Genomic DNA, 24,350 nt, shown 5'->3' with positions numbered 1-24,350 from the left:
ACATTGCTATTTTGAACTCTTTCCTACTCTTGCATTCACAATGTAAGGTTAGGGCACCGGTAGTTGACAGAACACCAATAGTTGACAGAACACCAGTAGTTGACTCTTTCAAATAAAAGTTCTTAAAATAAGAAAATCACTTTATTCAGAGATAGGGTTTTGACTGTTGTATGGTGGTGCCATCTACAGTGTAATTTGATAACTATCATATTTTTCTAGCAGCCATCTTGAAGTGGGTGCTTCTGTTTGTAACAGTGTGTTTGTGTTTCTCTGCTTTTGTTGATTTTCTTCCCGAAATCGATAAGGATGTAAGTTTTTTGGTGTGGCAAAACAAACATAAGATATTATTATTTTTTGTGTATAGTTTTTTAGATGGTTCCAGTACTAAGCAAAGTAAGCAGATTTGTGAAATATTTGTCAATTTAGGTTATGGTATGGTCAGGGATCAGGTGTAAAGTACTGGTGCTAATATATTCCTTATTTTTAGTAGTTGAGGGACAATGTGGAGGCTGGCCATGTGGCATCGCCCGCTTTGCCTGTGAGTGGACATGTGGCCGCTCCCTTCAGCAAGGTCCGAGCAGGCACATGGGGGGAGGGGTTTATTAGTGATTGGGAGCTCCAACGTTAGGCGGGTGATGGAGCCCCTTAGGGAAATAGTGGAAAGTTCAGGGAAGAAGGCCAGTGTTCACTCTGTCTGCTTGCTGGGGGTCTCATCCGAGATGTGGAGGAGGCCCTGCCAGTGGCGATAGAGAGCACTGGGTGCACCCGACTGCAAATTGTTGCTCATGTCGGCACCAACGACTACTGCTGTCTGGGTTCAGAGGTCATTCTCAGTTCATACAGGCGGTTGACAGAGTTGGTGAAGCCGGAAAGCCTTGCTCGCTGGATGGAATCTGAGCTAATTATTTGTAGTATCATTCTCAGAACCGATCGCTGTCCTCTGGTTTGGAGCCGAGTGGAAGGCTTAAACCAGAGGCTCAGACAATTCTGCGGAGATCTGCGGTGCAAATTTCTCGACCTCCGCTATTGGGTGGAGAAATGTAGGGTCCCCCTGAATAGGTCAGCCATGCACTACACACAGGAAGTGGCTACAAGGGTAGCGGAGTACATGTGGAGTGCACATGTGGGTTTTTAGGTTAGAGAATGCACTCCCTAGGTCCGACAAGATGCCTCCTGAGACACGGCAAGGTAGGAGTAGGCAAAATGCAACAGGGAATAACAATATTAATTTGCTAATAGTAACCTGCAGGAGCATCTATAGAAAGGTCCCAGAACTGCTCTCATTAATAAACGGGCACAATGCCCACATAGTACTAGGAACAGAAAGTTGGCTGAAACCAGATGTAAACAGTAATGAAATTCTAAACTCAGTTTGGAATGTATACCGCAGAGACAGGCTGGACAGTGAAGGGGGAGGTGTGTTTATAGTGATAAGAAGTGCAATAGTATCGAAGGAAATTGACGGAGATCTGAAATGTGAAATAATTTGGGTGAAGGTCACGGTTAAAGCAGGCTCAGACATGGTAATTGGATGTCTCTATAGGCCCCCTGGCGCAGCAGCTGTTGTGGCTGAGCACATGAAGGATAATTTGGAAAATATTTCGAGTAGATTTTCCCACCATGTTATAGTTCTGGGTGGAGATTTTAATTTTCCGGATATAGACTAGGAGACTCAAATGTTCATAACGGGTGGCAGGGACAGAATCCAGTGAAATTTTTTAAAGTGCTTTATCTGAAGACCACCTTGAGCCATTAAACAGAGAACCAACTCGTGGTGATAACATATTAGACCTTCTGGTGAAAAACAGACCCGAACTATTTGAAACAGTTAACGCAGAACAGGGAATCAGTGATCTTAAAGCGGTTACTGCATTGATGATTTCAGCCTTAAATAGAAATATTAAAAAAGGTAGGAAGATTTTTCTGTTTAGCAAAAGTGACAAAAAGCAGATTTCAGAGTACCTGATGGCTCAACACAAAAGTTTAGTCTCAAGTACAGATAATGTTGAGGATCAGTGGACAAAATTAAAAACCATTGTACAATATGCATTAGATGAATATGTGCCCAGCAAGATCGTAAGAGATGGAAAAGAGCCACCATGGTACATCAACCGTGTTAGAAAACTGCTGCAGAAGCAAAGGGAACTTCACAGCAAACATAAACATAGCCAAAGCCTTGCAGGCAAACAAAACTTATGCGAAGTGAAATGTAGTGTGAGGAGGGCTATGCGAGAGGTGTTCAATGAATTCAAAAGTAAAGTTCTATGTACTGACTTGGCAGAAAATCCTAAGAAATTTTGGTCTTACGTCAATGCGGTAAGTGGATCAAAACAAAATGTCCAGTCACTCTGTGACCAGAATGGTACTGAAACAGAGGATGACAGACTAAAGGCTGAAATACAAAATGTCTTTTTCTAAAGCTGTTTCACAGAGGAAGACTGCACTGTAGTTCCTTCTCTAGATTGTTCCACAGATGACAAAATGGTAGATATTGAAATAGACAACAGAGGGATAGAGAAACAATTAAGATCACTCAAAAGAGGAAAGGCCTCTGGACCTGATGGGTAACCAGTTCGATTTTACACAGAGCACGTGAAGGAACTTGCCCTCGTTCTTGCAGCGGTGTACCGTAGGTCTCTAGAAGAGTGTAGCATTCCAAAGGATTGGAAAAGGGCACAGGTCATCCTCGTTTTCAAGAAGGGACGTTGAACAGATGTGCAGAACTATAGACCTATATCTCTAACGTCGATCAGTTGTAGAATTTAGGAACACGTACTATGTTCAAGTATAATGACTTGTCTGGCGACTAGAAATCTACTCTGTAGGAATCAGCATGGGTTTCATAAAAGACGATCGTGTGAAACCCAGCTTGCGCTATTCATCCACGAGACTCAGAGGGCCATAGACAGGGGTTCACAAGTAGATGCCGTGTTTCTTGACTTCCGCAAGGCGTTCGATACAGTTCCCCACAGTCGTTTAATGAACAAAGTAAGAGCATATGGACTATCAGACCAATTGTGTGATTGGATTGAAGAGTTCCTAGATAACAGAATGCAGCATGTCATTCTCAATGGAGAGAAGTCTTCCGAAGTAAGAGTGATTTCAGATGTGCCGCAGGGGAGTGTTGTAGGACTGTTGCTATTCACAATATACATAAATGACCTTGTGGATGACATTGGTAGTTCACTGAGGCTTTTGGTAGATGATGCTGTGGTACATCGAGAGGTTGTAACAATGGACAATTGTATTGAAATGCAGGAGGATCTGCAGGGAATTGACGCATGGTGCAGGGAATGGCAATTGAATCTCAATGTGACAAGTGTAATGTGCTGCGAATACATAGAAAGAAAGATCCCTTATCATTTAGCTACAATATAGCAGGTCAGCAACTGGAAGCAGTTAATTCCATAAATTATCTGGGAGTATGCATTAGCAGTGATCTAAAATGGAATGATCATATGATGTTGATCATCGGTAAAGCTGATGCCAGACTGAGATTCATTGGAAGAATCCTAAGGAAATGCAATCCAAAAACAAAGGAAGTAGGTTACAGTATGCTTGTTCGCCCACTGCTTGAATACTGGATCCGTACCAGATAGGGTTGATAGAAGAGATAGAGAAGATCCAACGGAGAGCAGCTCGCTTCGTAACAGGATCATTTAGTAATCGTTAAAGCATTACGGAGATGATAGATAAACTCCATTGGAAGACTCTGCAGGAGAGATGCTCAGTAGCTCGGTACGTGCTTTTGTTGAAGTTTTGAGAACATACCTTCACCGAGGAGTCAAGCAGTATATTGCTCCCTCCTACGTATATCTCCTGAAGAGACCATGAGGATAAAACCAGAGAGATTAGAGCCCACACAGAGGCATACTTGACAATCCTTCTTTCCACAAACATTACGAGACTGGAATAGAAGGGAGAACTGATAGAGGTACTCAGGACCCTCCGCCACACACCGTCAGATGGCTTGCGGAGTATGGATGTAGATGTAGATGACACATCTATCAACTACTGAGTCCAACAACTTTTTTAATACCTTTTACATTCCCTGTATCCTCATAAGCTTAGCTCTGTGGACTTTTTGTTTAATTTATCGTTGCATGTATAGATCCAGTAGTTGACATCCTATGTCAACCATTCGCTCATACCATGTCAACTACTGGCATTCAAGTAATGTGAATTTCTGAAATTATGTTTTATGTTATTTAGGTCATTATAATGCCACCAGTAAAAGGGAAGATGCTCAGTTATCCAGAGGAACAAATGCAGCTTGCCATCGAACCGGTACTTGATGGAATGCCTGTTTCTACAACAGCAAAAAGTTTCTCGGTTTCTCGAATTACTTTAATGTGCAAAGCCAGAGGGAAGATGCCTAGAAATAGTCACATGGGTCCTGATACAGTTCTTACCAAAGAAGAGGAGGATTTATTAGTACACTGGATTTGTACTAGTGATAAGGCGAGATTCCCCATAACAAAACTCGAACTTCTGGACAGTGTGCAGCACCTGACTGGACAACTGAAACATAAGAATCCCTTTGTTTGTAACTGCCCAGGGAAAACTTGGTACAATGCTTTTCTGAAGAGCCATCCCAGTATTGGGATCAGAATGTCTTAAAATCTGACATCAAGCAGGGCAGGAGTAAAGCCAGAAGCTATAAGAAACTGGTTTGATGAGGTAGATAAATATTTAACAGAGAACAATTTTAAGTCAATTCTTCAGAGTCCCAAAAGAGTTTTTAATTTAGATGAAACTGCTTTCTTTCTGAATCCCAAAAGAAACAAAGTGTTGGCTGTGAAAGGAGAAGAAAATTTGCACCAGCAAGTGAATAGTGACGAGAAATAATGTCTAATGGTTTTGTTGGCTGGCAATGCAAAAGGTGACAGTTTTTAAATACATTACAATACCACAGGAACTAGCAGAGAGTGTACCAAAACATTGGGGAATAGGTAAATCTGAAACACGTTGCATGACAGGTCCACTATTCTTTGAATTTATAATGAATGTTTTCCATCATTACCTTCTAGAAAAGAAAATACCACTGCCAGTCATTGTGTTTATTGATGGCCATGCGTCACATCTCACCTTACACACTAATAAGTTTTGTAATGAGCATGGGATAATTTCGTAGCTTTGCTTCCAAATTCTACACATCTTCTTCAACCTATGGATGTTGCTGTCTTTCATTTGTTTAAGGAAAGTTGGAAAAACAAGGTACATCAGTGGAGATTGGAACATTTGGATCACCCAGTGCTTAAGAAGATCCATTTTGCACCCTTACTGGAACAAACTTTGGATGAGTTCATTAAACCATCTGTCCTGCAGAATGGATTCAGGAGAACTGAACTTGTTCCATGGAATCCAGAGTCTGTAGACAACTCAAAAATCCCACCAGTGTGTGATGATGGTATACTTACTACTCACAGAACTGCCACTTCTGAAAAATTAAACTTAAGAGTTGGATTAGAGGTTCTAGAAACATACATTGGGAAAGATAAACTTTCATGTTTACAATCTTCAAGTGATGTGTGGGAAGGAAATATAAATGACCAGTCTTTGTTTTTGCTTTGGAAGGAAATGAAAAATGATTGTCATAATTATGTCCTTTCCCAGTCTGTTGATGACACAAACAACTGTGTGGCAAATCAAAATGGAAAAGTGGAGGAAGGAAATGTCCATCCAGATGAAAAACAAAATAAGGAAGGAACTGAAAATAAAAACAAAACAAAACAGGAAGAAATGAAAAGCTTGGAAGGCAACAACCCAAATAAAGAAAGAGAGGAGACTAATGTAATAGACCAATGTGTTACACCCATGAATTCAATGAAAAATTGTGATTTTCCTCAGTGTGCTTCTGGTGGAAATATTAATAGGAAATCAGGGGACCGACTAATCCCCTCCCCATTCAAACGTGTATTATTTTGGCCACAGAATACAGGAAAACAAGGGAAAAGAAGTTTAAGAGAAAAACTTCCGGTGTTGTGACATCCAACCAGTGGCAGGAATATCGTCATAAGAAGGAATAACTGAAGCTACAAAGAGAAAGACTAAAAGCTGAGAAAGCAGAAGCACAAAAACTGAAGAAAGAATGGTCTGAGATTGCTAAGAAATTCAAGAAGCAAACTAAAGCAGAGAATCATAGAAAGCCAAAAGTGCACAAGAGAAGAACAATTTCAGTGTCCTCAGATTCTGAAGATGAAGAATGGAGTGAGTCAGGCAGCACTATGGATTACAGTAGTATGCTCCATGATAGTGATTCGCAAACATCTGATGGCAAGGAAGATGACAATTCTGATCAAACAATTATGACAGAAAAAGAAATAGCAAACAAAGAAGAAAATACAAATAAATTTTATAAAAATGGCGAATTTATTCTTGTTTCTTTTTGTGTAAAGAAGAGAGATTTCAAATATGTTTGTATTGTTCAGCATATGTTTGAGGATGGTGAAATAGAAGTAATGGCTCTAAAATCTTGCAACTGTCAGAAAAAAGTTTTTTTATGTTGATGAAAATCATGTTAGTGTTATTAGTCCTTCACAGGTTATTGACAAGCTTCCTTTACCACTCTCAAATATCACTAATGAACACTTGAAATATGAATTCATAAACAATTGACTGTGATGTGTAGACTGAAGTTATTTATTTAGTGTCAACTACTGTATGTTTTACCTGTCAACTACTGAAACTTTCGGGTCTCACTACTGATGACTGCACTTATACTTTTGTTATAATTATTATTTACCATTTAATGTACCTTAACATAGTGAATTACAAAAAATATCAAATCATAAAAGATCAAAGAACCTGAAGATTAATTGTGTTTGTGCCCAACATCCACTTGTACTCATAAATATCAAATTAAAGTAGTTTCATTTTTTAAGGTGTCAACTACTGGTACCTTTACCTTAGAGGGGAAAATAGTCAGTGGAACTTTCACTGTCATGTGCTTTAGTTTCACTATTTGGAAAAAGTTTCCCTGTGAGAACTGAGGAATTCTCTCATGAAGTGTCATAAAAGTGACATCATGATTAGTTATGTCACCAGTGTCATCAATTTTTAATAGTGGGACATCAACCTGGTTGTTTGGTAGCCATCGACCAGTTCCCGAGTTGGCGCGTTACTTTCAACTGTTGCCAAGCTTGGATTTCTGCCATCGTGGCATATTGCATTTTGTAATGAGTTTTTCAACAATGGCCATTTCAGTTGACTCCATTTTGGACCACGTTAAAAAAAAAATTATGAAAACAAAAAAAAAAAAAAAAAAAAAAAAAAAAATTTATACATTAAATTTTGTTTGTATCAGTACTTTTCAATTAAAGCAGATTTATATGCATATTCAGTAATGAACCTGATTATTCTCTGATACAGTCTTACAGGATGTGAATGAATTATTTTGCCCTTTAATGATGAGTTTACACAAATTTTCATCTTTCTTTTGAAATGCAGTTTCTGTAAGAAATATTAACTGGAAGGAAAAGAGATTATTTACTGTGAGAGAGATGAGGCCAAATGTGGCCATATAAGCATACAGCGTAGCAGCTTCCTACCTTTACCACTGAAATCTGCATTCCGTCACGTCTTGTTTGTAGGCAGTATTTAATTTTAATTTGATCTTCAAGTCATTAATAGTTCCAATCTGATGGACATGTAACAAATGCGGCAAAGGCCTCATTGGTTTCTTGTAACGATAAAATGGATCATTTATCTCAAAAAATTTTTATCTCAACAATTGAAAGGTCTGTTCATATTCCGCTCAGCACCGTCCTTTGAATGGTCACCATTGAATAGTTGCTGAGGGAAATAGGAGATTGGAGGAGCATGCATAAAATATAATATACAATGGAAACTGATTAAAAATTGCTGCTTAAATAATTAAAAAAGAAATTTTGAAAAAAATAATTGAAAAAAATTGGAAAGTACTCGTATCCTGAGTGAACTTTAGCTGGTATTAATATCAGAAAACCTTCAATATTCAATACATTATTAGATTAACATTTCTTTTCTTGTTACCACTATTGTAGATGGAGACTGGTATGACAACACTGGTTCCGGATTGCCCCTCCTCTGCTCACACAAATTCTTCTTGTTAGCTTCAATCCTCATGATGCACGATTTTTGGTGCATCATGGAATAGTGAACAGAATATGACTGTGTGAATAACTTTCCTATCCTGATAATTTTCTATAATACTTTTTAATGTTTGATTGGGACACAAATTTTTTACAACATTAGCTTGGCAGGACTCGTAATACAACTGCCTGCTATCACTTATTGAGCTGAACCGGTGAACATACAAAAATTCATCAGTTGAAGAGTGTATCTCTACTTGTTTTGTTTCGATCCTAATATTATCTGTGTATGAGCTAAATCTCTGTTTAATTACGCAATAATAAAATAAACTTTCATTGTCTCAATCTGTTGCCCCTACAGCTGTTACCATACAGAAATGAACTACTCAAAGCATGAAATGGTGAATTTGCTTAAGATCCCTGCCAAGCACTTATTTTAATACTAATTCAACTGCCTCGTTGTGGGATTGTGCTGCAAGCTCAGAATTAGGGGTATTTTCTTCTATGATTCAGCCCTTGGAAGTATGACAACACAACTTATCACTGTGTTAGGTGAAGTAACAATGAAGGAATATATATAGGCTCACAATTAGAAAATAACAATGGGACAGTACAAGACAATGTTGTTTGTGGTGTGTGCACTCTATACATAGGTTTGCCCTCTTGGGAGTTAATGAACACCACAATAATTGTAGAGAATAAAAATTTTCTTAACTTTTGTTGACTTTTTCCCACGATGGACTTTCTATAGAGGCACTGATATTTAAATAGTGGCCTGAATCTGAAGAAATTGATGTAACTTGTGTAAGACTTAGATGTTTTGGTTATGTTTAACTGAAAAATTTAAAATACTTATGGCACCTGGTAGAAGAGTTAATTAAAAACAATGATTCAGATCAGACTTTTAAAATATAAAGTACCTGACTAGATAACAGTATTTTTTAAAGGGAGTCATAAGGTAACAACTTCCCTCCCCTCCTCCCCTTGGTATTAAGAGGGTTAAGTAGCATAAATGACTAAAATTTTCTTTTAGTTCAATAAGGTAACTACTTTCCTCCCCTCATCCCCCTGGTATTAAGAAGGTTAAGTAGCATAAATGACTAAAATTTTCTTTTAGTTCATATACTTCATGGATTTTGAACACTTTTGAAAATGGTATGGTATAACAATGTAGCGTCCTATTGTTAATATCTGCTAAAAATGAGGTATTAAGAGGGAGTGGCATTATGAAGGCGATCTTGGAATATGCCTTATCTATGATTTTTTGCTTGCACTCGGTAGTCTGTGACTGGATTTCTGCCATATTGCTGAAATTGAACTTTATGGTCAATTTTCAAATAATATATTCAACACAGTATCAATTTAATTGGGCTTGTATTGACGTTCATTAACACTTTTGCAACATAAAGAACAGTTTCAGATCTTACACAAAATGTTAATTACAAACATACTAATACAGTAATTGTAAAATTTGAAATTTTCCCAGTGAATCAACTGTTCAAAAACATTTTGGGCTTGCAGCCGGTCGTTGTAAACTTCATTGCATGGTATTTTGGCTGGACAACTTCCAGCCATCTTCAGGTGAGTGGAATGGGGACTGATGAAGACGTTCTCTCTCCGTCTTATATACTGCACTGATAGTACTGCTGCGCATGCGTTGCACTCACTATATAAGACAGAGCGGAGAGCGTCTTCATCAGTCCTCGTTCAGCTCACCTGAAGATGGTTGGAAGTTGTCCAGCTGAAATATCATGCAATGAAGTTTACGATGACCGGCTGCAAGCCCAAAATCTTTTTGAATCATACAATAATCTACTAATCAATATGACTGTGGTAAAATGTTTATAGGGCACTTTTACACATAAATTATGACAGAAGAATATCACAAAATTGATGTACAATTACACAGTCAGTGGATTTGGTAGGTTTTGTGAAAACTAATAATATTGCACAGAAATGTGTGTAGTTGACACGGAAAAATTAACAGTGTCACTGCAGCAGACAGTAACCTTGCTGTACTGCACAGTTGACATTCACATGTGAACTACACTTTTACCAAAGAATTTCACAAAGATATAACATAAGTGACTAAATATTTTTAACATACTGAATGCTAACATCTGATTATTTTTGAATGTGGGTGAAATATGTATGGAGACTGATGTAATGATATTCTCTATTTTGAAAATCACATATTCATTTAAAATAACTGTAGAGCAAAAATTTACTAAGTTTTAACAAGAACTTGATTTAACTAAATTTGGTTAGTTAACTAAGTAAACATGGTTAAAAACTATTTTATCTCTCTCCATTATAAATTACCATTTTACAAGTAATACTGCCATATTTAAATAAGTTAATTTATACAAATTCTTAATTATTTGATTGAGTACTGGATGGAGTCATGTGGTTCTGGGAAAATGAAGGCAGTGAAAGTATAATATGGGCTTTGAGAATTAAATAAGTGTAATGGCTCAAATGGCAAAAGTAAAGTTGGGTGTTGTTGAGTAATGTATGATTTATGGCCAGACTGAGTCTCATTCATTGAAATTTATGCACAAATAAACAGCTAGCTGCACACTACACTTTACTGATGTCCTATAATGTGATTGTTCAAGAGCAGTAACCTAACACTGAAGTGACCCAAAAGTTCATGTGTGGCAAGTAAATCACAACACATTGCCTTGTGTCCTTCCAAACAGGTAGTCATATTGAATCATGAATGCTGTGTGCAGTAAGCATTATCTCAAAATAACACAATGCACATTCAGATCCTGTTGCCACAGTAAGCATTATTTAAAATTAACAGTTCATGAAGCCAGTTGAGATTTCACAGTCAAACTTTAAAAAAACAGTCACTGTGTAAACTCTTGAACATGGAATTTAGGCAAAACTCTGCACATTGTATAAGTTGTAATTTGTGCTGACTCATCTGTGATACATTTATAAACACAGATCTTGCTCACAATATACTCTTTGGCAGATTGACTAAAATGGCTCCCAGAGGCCTCCCTCTTATAATATTACAACAACTAAGACTACTTTCAGCTATTATTGTTTGCTATCTTTTTACAAATTGGACAGTTAGGTAAAATAATAATTGCTATTAAATTTTGCTTTCTTATTTGCCAAAATATGGTATTCTCTTCCAGTAACAGTGTTTTAACTATAAATGTTAATTACTCTGAAACTAAATGAGTGCAAAAGTTGCTAACAGTTTTCAGCAGTAGCTCTATAAATGCTATATTTATTTACCTCTGTTTTTCCTCCTCTCTATCCAAAAGTTAGTAAATGGGTATAAGTTTACATGCCAACAATGATAACAAAGTTTTATATTAATGGTATCTTGCAGTTAACATAGTTTTTAGGTAAACTAATTACACCAATGGCTTCTAATTAACTAAATGGTTGTACTGGGTAATAAAGTCAAGTTAGCTAAGTCCTGAGTTAATATTCAAGATTACTGGTACTGTGTACCTGCCATACAAGTGATAATTTCAAAGACATTAGAAAAAAAGAATGGAGGGAGAAAAACACTGGAACAGGGGGAAAGAATCCACCAGCTTTGTTACAGAGGTCATTACTCTCAACTCTACTGATCAACTCATACTACACACTGTAGCAACAGTTGCAATAATCAGTTACTCTCCATTAATGTGGGCTTTGAGCAAAATAAATACATCACTATAATCAGCATATTTAAAATTCCCACCTAAATAGTAAATTAATGAGAAATATTGTATGTATAATAATGTGGTCATTTAAAACATATGTAATTAACACAGAGTTTGTTAGTCAGGCACAGTTGAAATACAAAAGGAAAACATCAATCAAGTTATTGAAAAGAGTAAAACAGTAAAAGGAGAGGTTCCAGCTTACTGTGTTTCAGTCTCATTGCCTCTTAAATGTTCATGGCAAACTGTTCATGTTAAACCTCTGCTGGTGAGATCTAACGGCAATCACATGTGAGTTCTCATCATATCTACTGTTAATATTCTTGCTATTAAAAGAACTGACAAAAAAGGCTTCATTTACAAATGAGATGTGGAGATGTGTGTATACAAGACAGAATCATTAGCATTTTTGTGAAGAAATCACCACTTAAATTCCCAAGGGGAGAAACTGGATGATCCTAATACATGTGTATCCTGGAGGTTGTTGATGTGTAGGTTGTACAACAGCAATGCAAGTCCAGCAAATGGTTATACGTCCTTTACCTAAAGGGCATGCTGTTGGATGCATACTGACTGAAGTTGCACAATGAACTTCACCCCTGTTGCATCCTGTAAATCTGATATTCTGTTGATACCTCCCAAAACCAACATACTCAGGAAGAAGATCTCCTTTACCTTTGATATATCAGTTAAATACATTAAAAATGATGCAGTGTGGAACCAGTATTCATATATATTATCAGTGTCTATTCAGTTGCCCCCTCACTTTAACGTAACACAAAATCATGTCTGTGAGCTCAGTTGATTCTTCATGGTGGAGGCAGGACCTCATGTGTAAATAACTACTCTTATTGCACACTGTAGACTTAGGGGCAGAAAAGAAAAACTAAATTTTAGTTGACTTCAGTGTGTTGCCTACCACAACCATTATGCCTTATTCAGGCAAGTAGCATGTAAAGCAGTGTCAAAAATTAATGGCTATCTTTGCCCTATCATCACTCTGATCTTCATCACCTTGTATGTCATGTTCTAATGATATTAATCACTAGTTCCTTTAGCAAATATTTATATAAATAATATGATGTAAATTTTTCAGGTGTATGTGAAAGGGATTGATTATCCAGCTGCCAGCTTATCTGCTGGATCTTGTATTGGTGGTGGTGTTGGCCTCTTCCTCGGCGGCCGTAGATCAACATCATTACGAGCTCTGACATGTTGTAGTCTACATGTTCTTTCTCGCTCGGACTTCTTCCGTGTTGCTTCAAAATTTCCAATAATTGCACAGAAGATGAGACGAAAATTTGAGGTGCAGATTTTTACTGTGATATTTATAATTGTATTTAACACTTAATTAACAAAGATAAGTTTTCATTGAGATAGTATTTGTTTACAAAGACAAAATCATAATTGAGAGATCCATAGTTTTGTCTCATATGCAGTCAGCAGAATGCATATAGCCTTTAACTGGCTTACTGAACTTGTAGGAGATTTCATTTGGTGAACCATAACTATTTTCAGAAGCCTATTTAATAAGAAAGAGGCGTAATTTTTGGATGTGAAATTTTTGTCTTCAAACATCTTGCTATATAACACATGTGGTAGTAGTAGCAGCAATACTACTAGTAGTAATTGTTTTATTCACAAGTGGATTACTTTTACAAGGATACTCGACATATCATGAGATTACTATTTAATTATATTATTTGATTCCTACCCTCGAGCCTTAATGAGTACCATTAATTCCTCCACTTTCCTTGTCCAAACTGTCATACAACTTTAATCAAAAACTAATATTTAGATTTAAAAGTACTTCAATAATGTCGATTCTTATTTAATCAAACAATGGAAAATCCATTATGAAAAGGAAAGTTGCTACTCTCCATCTAGCGGAGACTGAATAGTGGCAGAATAGTGGATGGGCATAAAATATAATATATAATGGAAACTGATTAACAATTGCTGCTTGAATAATTAAAAACATTGGAAAGAATAATTGAAAGTAATTGGAATGTACACATATCGTGTGTGATCTTTAACTGTCACTAATATCAACATACCTACAATATTCAATACATTTAAGATCAATATTTATCATTACATACTTCTCATTATTACCATTGTGCATAGAGCTGGTTATTACAATGCTGTCACAGGATTGCCCCTCCTCTGCTCATGCAAATTTTTGAAAAGTTATGATACAACCCCTTGATTATTTTATTGTGCTCAGCCTGAGTTCAGCGTTGTGATTTATGATGTACTGCAACTGTGTACCTCTTCACATACTTTCACACTATCACATTCATACATATCATAAACTTACTTGTGGTGTGGTCCTTTCTTATGTTTATATGGTACCTAAAACCCTACATGCATTTATCTTTCTTCGCTTTAGGATGTGTTGATGCATCATTCCCTGGACGAAAAACTTAATACAACTTAAAACTAAATCTTCATAGATAAGTGTACAGTGGCTCAATGGCTACTAATACCTCTTTCATATATTCAACCATGTATTCATTTACTTCAGTGTGCATTTGTGCTATCACAAAATCATTTAACATCATGTGTGCTTCTCTACTTACTTTGTAAATCTGAAAGATAAACTGTATCACAAGTGTGGTGCGGCCTCTTATTCAGTTTGTCACTTATATTGTACTCACTTGTTTAACTGTAGCAAGAGTTTTCTGGTGCCTCAGTTATACTTAGTGAGTATGTAAGTAACCAATTTGGATTCCAATAAGGAAAAAACACACTGGATGCAGTAAATAACTTTATTGAGAAGATATGCAAATTACTGGATCAGAGGAGTAATGTCGCAGGTATCTTCTGCGATCTTTCAAAAACATTTGACTCAGTGAATCATGACATGCTTATCTACAAATTAAACAAATATGGGATTAAGGACAAAGCTCTGAAATGGCTCACACCATACTTGTACAACAGAAAGCAAAGGGTAAGTGTCACATCAAATGCAGTGAATTATTATTCTAAATGGATTACAGTATCACAAGGTGTGCCTCAGGGCTCCATTTTGGGGCCAATCCTGTTCCTATTCTATGTAAATGACTTGCTCATAAATATAAATTCCCCATCAGTTCTGTTTGCGGATGACACTTCTCTTTTAATTGAAGATTATGCAGAAAAAATTCAGAGATCCATTGTGAGCACAATGGGTACTCTAGAAAACTGGTTCCAGTTAAATGGCTTGAAACTGAACATTGCAAAAACCAATATGGTACATTTCAAAACCAAACATTTGAAATGTGTGGATCTTAAAATACATCACAATCATCCTGTGGAAGAAGTTAACTCAGTCAAATTCCTAGGACTAAATGTGGACAACAACTTAAACTGGAGTACACATATTGAGTTCCATTCAAACAAACTAAGCAGCTTTGCATTTGCAATGCAAATACTAGCAAACTCTACTGACATTAGTACATGAAAAGCAGCATTACATAGTTATTTTGAATCTGTCATTAGGTATGGTATCATTTTCTGGGTAAATTCAAGTAGTGTATCTTGAATACTGAAACTGCAAAAGAAAATTATAAGATACATGTGTAGTGCACAACAAACAGAATCTTGTCGCCCATTATTTTGGAACCTGCAAATCCTAACAGTTCCCTCCATATACATTTATGAAATTATAATCTTTGTACACAGCAGACAAAAATTATTTGAGGAAAATAAGTTTAACCACACATACAACACAAGATAAAAATAATTTTATGTTACCCACACACCATTTGAAAGTATATGCATGAACTCCACTGTATATGGGGATGACAATATATAAAAATATATAATATGAAGCCAGAGAGTCTAAAAATAAGGCTACAGCAGATTCTGTGGGATAAATGCAACTATTCAGTAGAAGAATGACATGATAATTTGAGCAAGGGGTAATTGATTGTTAGTCTTTCAGTGTATGTGTAACAAAATTGTATTATTATTATTATACCATTTGTTAAAATCAGTTGTTGTAATTAATTGTTAGTTTTTTATTGTACGTGTATTTTTATATTGTATTATTGTTGTGGTACCATTTGTTAAAATCAGGTGTTGTATGTATATGGTAAAACTTACCAAAATTTTGATGTGTCTCCTGTACCTGAATCAAATGATTAAGATTATGTATGTTATGAGACTAATAAACTACAATTCACAAAATTTGCAATGTAAATGCCCTTGTCTTTACCTGTGTTCATGCATAACAATCTGTATGCTCCCAGTTAGGGGATTTTAATAATTATGTGTGGCCTAGTGTATAGTAGTTGCCACTTATGGTTCAGTTTTCAATTTTTGTGGATTTGGGATGTGTTCTAAGTAACACCTTTTGTTGTATACAAATTGTGTTTCAGCTTTCTGTCACAAATTCCTTTCCTATATTTAGCCCAGGTTTCAAGTTTGATTACTGATTGTCATATTTCATCACCTGGTGATAATTCCAGTATCAGTATCTTGGGAAAAGTTTTTCCCACTCATCTACCTGTTTGCAATTAATCATATGCTCATTTGGGGTAAATCCAATTGATGTATGGGGAAGGTTGCTAACAGCTTGTAAGAAAGGCATGACATATTCAGTCCACTTGGTATATTTATGAAGTATATAGGTCCTCACAAACCAGTTGAATTCCTTGTGCACCCTTTCCACGGGGGATGCTTTGGGATGAAATTTGCACACTAAAATGTGTTTGGTTGGAATCTACAAACTCTTTCCATTCACATCCAACAAAATATGAGGCATTATGTGTTAACATCAATTCTGGTTTTCCTACTCTTGCAAAACAATCCTCTTTAATTTGTCTTATAGTTGAACTGGCTGTAACTTTCTGTACAGCATGCAGTTTTACATATTTAGTGAAAATATTGCACAGGCCTACTATATATTTTACTCCCCACTTACCTCTGGGATAGGTTCCACCCAGATACCTTTTCTAGAGGTTTCTTAGCCACAATGGGATCTAGTTCTATCTGTTTGGAGACGTTAGAATGTCTTGCTTTCTTGCCAACAATACACTTTCCTACTACCTGTAGTCTTGTTTGTCTAAGGCTGGGGAAATTACAATATTTACCTATTTTATCAGTGCATATTGCAGTGCCATAATGGCTCTAAGTATTGTGTGTATATAAGATAAAATCATCCACATACTCCTCTGGCAAACACATGTGCCATTGCTCTAGTTTGGGACTGTTCCCATGGAAGAAAACAACTTTGTGCATATTAAAAAACCTTTTTAACTTTTCAACACTGTTATGTGTAAGTTTTGCTCTTACCCTACTCCATCATCAACATAGCTCTTATTTCACCTTCGCCTCCACCTTCTAAAAGATCGCTGAATTCCTCTATGCCTTGTAGTAGTCAAGAAAGATCTACAGCTATTATGTTTTGGTTTCCTTTTATGTATAGTATTTCAAAATCAAATCCTTGAAGATACATACACCACCGGCTATCCAATGGTGTAGCAATATACAAGTTAACAAAATCAATAGGGACTGATGGTCACAGTATACTCTTATGTGTTCAGCCCAAAAGGAAATATTCAAACTTTTTAAAGGACCAAATTGCAGCCAAACCCTTCAACAAAGTGACTCAAAATGAACATCCAGCTTTGATAAGGTGAATGAGATTTCCTCCTTCTTCTACCATTTGAAAAATGTATGCACCCAGACCATGAGAAGATGCATTGGTGCATAAACAAAAGTCTTTCTTCATGTCTGGTTGAGATAAAATATTAGCATTTAATAGGGCTTGCTTGATGTTCTTGAAATTTGTTTGACATTGCTTGTCCCATAACCAGGGTCTGTTTTTCTGCAGAAGATTGAGTAAAGTATCACTGTTCATGCGTTGGTTAGGGATGAATTGCTTGAAAAATGACACTATGCCTGTGTATGCCTTTAATTATCTCTTGTTTTGAGGAACAGGACAGTTCATAATGACATCATGTTTTTTAGTATCTGGCTGTGTGCCTTCCAAAGAGATTAGGTGTCCTAAAAAGTTTACCTTTTTTTGTCTGAAATTAGATTTCTTGAGATTTTCTCTTACTCCATAGTTGGAAAAGCAGCTCAATACTTGCTCAATTAATGTTAAATGTGTGTGGGTGTAGTGACTAAAAGGTCATCCACATATACTGTAGCCGTACTCAAAAGATTGGGGCCTAGCACTCTGTCTAGTGCAGAGATAAATACACCTGCACTTCCTTTTAACAGAAACAGTAATATTTGAAATTTGAAGGTTCTGCCCCCACATACAAAGGCAGTAGGCTTACTCCATGTAGTTTTATTTGCCAATATGAAGACGGGAGGTTGATAATAGTAAGAAATGTAGCAGTATGGAATTTCATGAACTGTTCCTCTAAATTGTCTGCATGTGTTCAGACTGGTACAATAACCTTATTAATGTTAAGTGTGTCAAGGACCAAGTGCATCTTGCCATCTGCCTTCCTCATCCCCAAAATAGGTCTACAATAAGGGAAACTGATGGTTGTATTATGCCCCATTCAAGTATCCTGTTAATCCCTTTTCTTACTGCTTCCCTCTTTGTCACAGATACAGGGTATGAGGTAGAACAAAAGGTTATGTGAGGATATATTTCCATTTTATACACAAAATCCTTATTAATTCCTGGTCTTTTTTCAAATAGAAGTATCAATTCCCTAAGCTCTGCTTGTTGTTCTTGAGACAAGCACTTAGATTCACTTACCTTTGTTTTTATTGTGTTGACATTTACTTCTTCTGTTGCCAACTGTTTGTTATTGTGTGTGTTGACAAGCATAACTTTGCAATTTACCAATTAGACTTCCAAGTATTGAGTAACTTCAGTTTTACATCTATTAGTTCTTCCCTAGGTTAGGTCTATTACAAATAAGTGGTTATTTACAGTGAAATGACATTGGCCTTTTCCTGTATCAGTTTGTACTTGGTATGTCCTAAATGTATCCATACTGATTAAACAATCAATTATTAATATCTCTACTATCAAAAAATTGCATCATGCAGAAAACAGTTCTAATTGAATGGGAGTTGAGGCTTGTGTCTTGACTGCTTTTAATTTCTGACCAATGGCAGTTTGTGCCTTGCAATTTTGCACTGCAGTGTTGGTATACGACCACGTTTCTTCAATTCTTGAAAGAATCCCTGTGACATAAAATTAGTCATAGCTCCTGTGTCAAGCACAATGGATACAGCAAGGTCAAATATTTTGGCTTGAATAGTAGCTTGTACCTTGATCTCTGTCAAGCTTTTCTGCATACCCTCATTAGCTTGAAACAGACCATCTCTCACATCACTACCATGACTGTATCTGATAAAGCACGTGTCAATCATGCTCATACTCCTACTCTCCTCCAGAGTCTCAGAATGGGGGCCTACCATGACCGGTTCAAGTATTCTGGCAATTACAGTGCTATTGGTCTCTGAGTTAGGTGTAACTTCCACTATGTGGATGGTTTGTGTTTGATTTCGCCAATTAGTATCCTTTGAGGCGCTCGACTGAAATTCTCTTTGCCTTTGCACTTTATTCGGCATATGTGCATTACTTTGCTGGCCAAATTCCATTGACTATTGGTTATTTCATTGTCTGGTATTGTTTTGTGTTTACCAAGAAATCGGCTGACTTTTGCTGGTAGCTTGTGTCTCTACATATTGTACATGTTGGCCATATGCTACTCCCCGGTTGTAGTTGTTTTTGCTAAATCTTTACCCATTTCTTTTATACTCATCTTTGAATTTATGGCTTTCTCCATTGCCATTTTGATTACCATTACCATTACCATAGGTCTGTGTGGGGTAAGGTTGCCATCTGTGTTGTACTAGGAATCCATTGTTTATGTGTTGGTCTGTAAATCTCTGTGGTGCTATCAGTGTATTAACAGTCATGGGTTGTACTGATCACTCTTTGTATATCAAATCTATTGAGTCCAGTGCAGGCAGAAAGTATTTAGTATCATGTTCTGGAATGGTAATGACTTTTTCCCTAATGTGGGCAGTAAGACAGCAATTTAAAATTTTCAGCACATCTACTTGAGATACGATCTTCATCAAGCATCTAGTTTTATTCAAATAGTTTTCAAAATAGCCCCTTAAGCTTCCATATTTGTTATTGAATGGAACTGGGTTGAACACATCACATATGAGCCTCTCTTGTACGGCCTCAGACTGTTGATAGTAGTGGCAGCATCCCACCATGTCAGTAGCCCATAGCAGAACATCACCATTTGTGTATCCAACAACAAATGTAATTTAATTTTCTGGGCATTGGTCCAGGTACAAGGTAAAACATTTTGAAAAGCTGTAATAAAGGGCATGGGGTGTGTTCTTTTTCCTTCAGTTGTAAATATCGGAAACTGTCGATGCCTAAGTAATCCCTCAGCTGCAAGTAATGTTGACAAACATGCCACGCTGTCAATGACAGGTGTGTTTATGTTCGCTCTTGGCATAGCGCAGGGCAACTGCAGTTGCTCAATAGTTAAGCTGCCAGCAAGTGTTGTTGCATTCTACAACATTTGCTATTTTCCTTTGACTGGCTAGCCCCATATTGTGGGTAACCAGTGAAGGTATCTAACTTCTCTAAAAGCATGGGTTTGTTTTTGGTCATATTTTCTTTTTGAATGTCAGTAGTTTTTTCAACACTGCCTTATAACCTTTCCTCTGCTTCCTTTAAAACTGAGTCTATTTTAGCTAGAAGTTGACTTTCTTTCTCTTTTAGAGCTTCTTCTACAGTATCTACATAAATTTAGCACTCTGACACAACCTTTCCAGCAAGGGTGCTGCGCTTATTCAGCATCCAGGCTTCAGCTTTTTTAGTTGCTTCCTTTATGTCAGCACATAACTTATCTCTTTGTTTTTTGGCAAATTATGACTCTAAACTTAACTGATTTACCCTTAGACTCAACTTGTATATTTCTGTGGGTAGATTTTGCGTACGTATTGCAGCTTGCTGACTGCATTCATCACATTTTTTAGTGACTTGTCCACTTGGGATTGCATCTCCTGAAATAGAGAATATGTTTCACTAAGGTTTTGTAACTCACCTGCAAGTTGTTCCTGCTTATAATCTATGGATGTTACTTTTTCTGTTAACCTATCTATATTGCGGGACATGTCAGTAATTATTTATTGTTTTAGTTGTTTGCCGAGCTCTGTCAACTTCCCAGATAGTTTGACAGATAACTCAGCACATATAGTTTTGCTCACCTCACTGAACTGTTGCCTAATACTATTCTTGAAATCATTAAATATAATATACAAATATAATGTATGAAGGAAACTGATTAATAACTGCTGCTTGAATGATTAAAAAAATGGAAAGATTAATTGAAAATAATTGGAAGGTATTCATATTCTGAGTGTACTTTAACTGGCACTAATATCAACAGATTTCCAATATTCAGAACATTTCAGATGAACATTCATCATTTAAATTTACATTCTTCTCGTTATTGCCATTGTGCATAGACTTGGCTATTACGATGCTGTTACTGGATTACCCTCCTCATGGATATTCCCCGTGTTTTCTTAAATCCTCTTGCTGCAGGATTCTCAGCATATGTGAAATGATGAACAGATGGGGTTATTCATATAAATATCCATATGTAAACTTCGTCTCTCTAATAACTTTTATAACACATCGTTAATGTATGGTTAGAATACATGTTTTTGATCATAACTAAATAGCAGAACTCCTCATATGTCCGCCTGCTCCCACTTACAGAAACAAATAAGTGACGATACAGAAATTAATCAAGCGAAGAGCCTATCTCTATTTCTTTTGTTTGTATCCCATCAAAAACGATAGAAAATAATAATAATCATAATAATAACAATATATTCCATTGCAAGATGCTGAGTTGCAGATAGCCGCAACAAAAAGATTGTCACAATATAAGCTTTTGACCAACAAGGGCTTTGTCGAAAATAGACCACTAGACCACACACACACACACACACACACACACACACACACACACACACGCGCAAATGCAACTCACACACGACAGCAGCCTATGGCAGCTTCAGGTACCAGAGTCTGCAGTCATGTGCATGTGAGTAGCATTTATGTGTGTGTGTGTGTGTGTGTGTGTGTGTGTGTGTGTGTGTGTGTGTGTGTGTCTGTCTGACTATCCGCCATCTGTTTTTGACAAAGGCCTTGCTGGCTAAAAGCTGATACTGTGACAGTCTTTCTGTTATGTCTATCTGCGGCTCAGCATCACTGCTATATGGTGAGTAGCAAATTTTCTTTCCATTTATTATTTACCTTTTTATATCAACTCAATCTTTTGAAAACTGAAACATAAGCAGAGCACACAAAATCTGCTCTTGGCTGAGTACAGCTCACCGGATGATAAAAACAGCTCACTGCTCTATGATACCAGCTAGCGGAATATGCAAATGCTGCTTCAGTGTCTCGATGAAGTGTACTGTGGATGATGCATGGAGATGAGCTGCCACCATGTCAGTCGTCGACTGCGGTAGTGGCCTCATGAATTGCTGAGTCAGTTGTAGCCCTCCAAACCATGACAGAAGATCTTCTTAGTACTTCTGAGTCTGGTTTGATTATATTAGATTAGATTTATTTTCATATCATTTGATCCGTAGTGAGGAGGTCCTCCAGGATGTAGAACATGTCAGAAAAACAACAATTCATGACAAATATTTACAACTAAAACAAATAAGCCAATGTACCATTCCACAGGTCCCAAGTGGAATGATCATCATTTTTTAATGAACACTATATGAAAGAGCCATTTTACAAATACTAATGCACTGAATTTAAATTAAAAAAGTTTTTTATTTATTTATAAGGGAATAAACGCATAATACAACTACTATAACACTTATTTACAATGAACATATTGCTGCACTGAAATGGTGCAGAATTTAGACTGTACTTACACACACCCACACACCCACCCACCCACCCACCCACCCACCCACCCACACACACACACACACACACACACACACACACACACACACACACACACACACACATATTTACAATGAGCACATTACTGCACTGAAATTGTGCAGAAGTTCTGCTTGTGTCTGTATATGTGTGGATGGATATGTGTGTGTGTGCGAGTGTATACCTGTCCCTTTTTCCTCCCAAGGTAAGTCTGTAAATCTTTCCACTCCCGGGATTGGAATGGCTCCATACCCTCTCCCTTAAAACCCACATCCTTTCGTCTTTCCCTCTCCTTCCCTCTTTCCTGATGAAGCAACCGTGGGTGTGTTTGTGTTTGTTATTGCCTCTATCAACGTACCCACACTTTCGTTTGTAAAGTTACAGCATATATATATGAATTAATAGAGGGAAACATTCCACATGGGAAAAATATATCTAAAACCAAAGATGATGTGACTTACCAAACGAAAGCGCTGGCACGTCGATAGACACACAAACAAACACAAACATACACACAAAATTCAGGCTTTCGCAACAAACTGTTGCCTCATCAGGAAAGAGGGAAGGAGAGGGAAAGACGAAAGGAAGTGGGTTTTAAGGGAGAGGGTAAGGTGTCATTCCAATCCCGGGAGCAGAAATACTTACCTTAGGGGGAAAAAAGGACGGGTATACACTCGCACACACACACATATCCATCCACACATATACAGGCACAAGTAGACATATTTAAAGACAAAGAGTTTGGGCAGAGATGTCAGTCGAGGCGGAAGTGCAGAGGGAAAGATGATGTTGAATGACAGGTGAGGTGTGAGTGGCGGCAACTTGAAATTAGTGGAGATTGAGGCCTGGTGGGTAACGGGAAGAGAGGATATATTGAAGAGCAAGTTCCCATCTCCGGAGTTCGGATAGGTTGGTGTTGGTGGGAAGTATCCAGATAACCCGGACGGTGTAACACTGTGCCAAGATGTGCTGGCCGTGCACCAAGGCATGTTTAGCCACAGGGTGATCCTCATTACCAACAAACACTGTCTGCCTGTGTCCATTCATGCGAATGGACAGTTTGTTGCTGGTCATTCCCACATAGAGTGCATCACAGTGTAGGCAGGTCAGTTGGTAGATCACGTGGGTGCTTTCACACGTGGCTCTGCCTTTGATCGTGTACACCTTCCGGGTTACAGGACTGGAGTAGGTGGTGGTAGAAGGGTGCATGGGACAGGTTTTACACCGGGGACGGTTACAAGGATAGGAGCCAGAGGGTAGGGAAGGTGGTTTGGGGATTTCATAGGGATGAACTAACAGGTTACGAAGGTTAGGTGGATGGCGGAAAGACACTCTTGGTGGAGTGGGGAGGATTTCATGAGGGATGAATCTCATTTCAGGGCAGGATTTGAGGAAGTCGTATCCCTGCTGGAGAGCCACATTCAGAGTCTGGATGGCGGAACTACGCAAAGATAATGTTTTGCTTAATCCAAAGATGATACTACCAATAAATCCTTTAGGCGTCTCTTAAACTGAATTTCATTGGTTGTTAAGCTTTTTATGGCTGCTGGCAAGTTATTGAGAATGTGTGTTCATGAATAATGCACACCTTTTTGTACAAGACTAAGTGATTTTAAATCCTTGTGAAGATAATTCTTATTTCTTGTATTGATTCCATGAATTGAGCTGTTGGTTTGAAAAAGTGATATATTTTTA

Source organism: Schistocerca serialis, chromosome 5 (assembly GCF_023864345.2).
Source record: "Schistocerca serialis cubense isolate TAMUIC-IGC-003099 chromosome 5, iqSchSeri2.2, whole genome shotgun sequence".
Lineage (NCBI taxonomy): Eukaryota > Metazoa > Arthropoda > Insecta > Orthoptera > Acrididae > Schistocerca > Schistocerca serialis.
The sequence above is the reverse complement of the archived record's forward strand: the minus strand, read 5'-3'. Positions refer to the sequence as shown.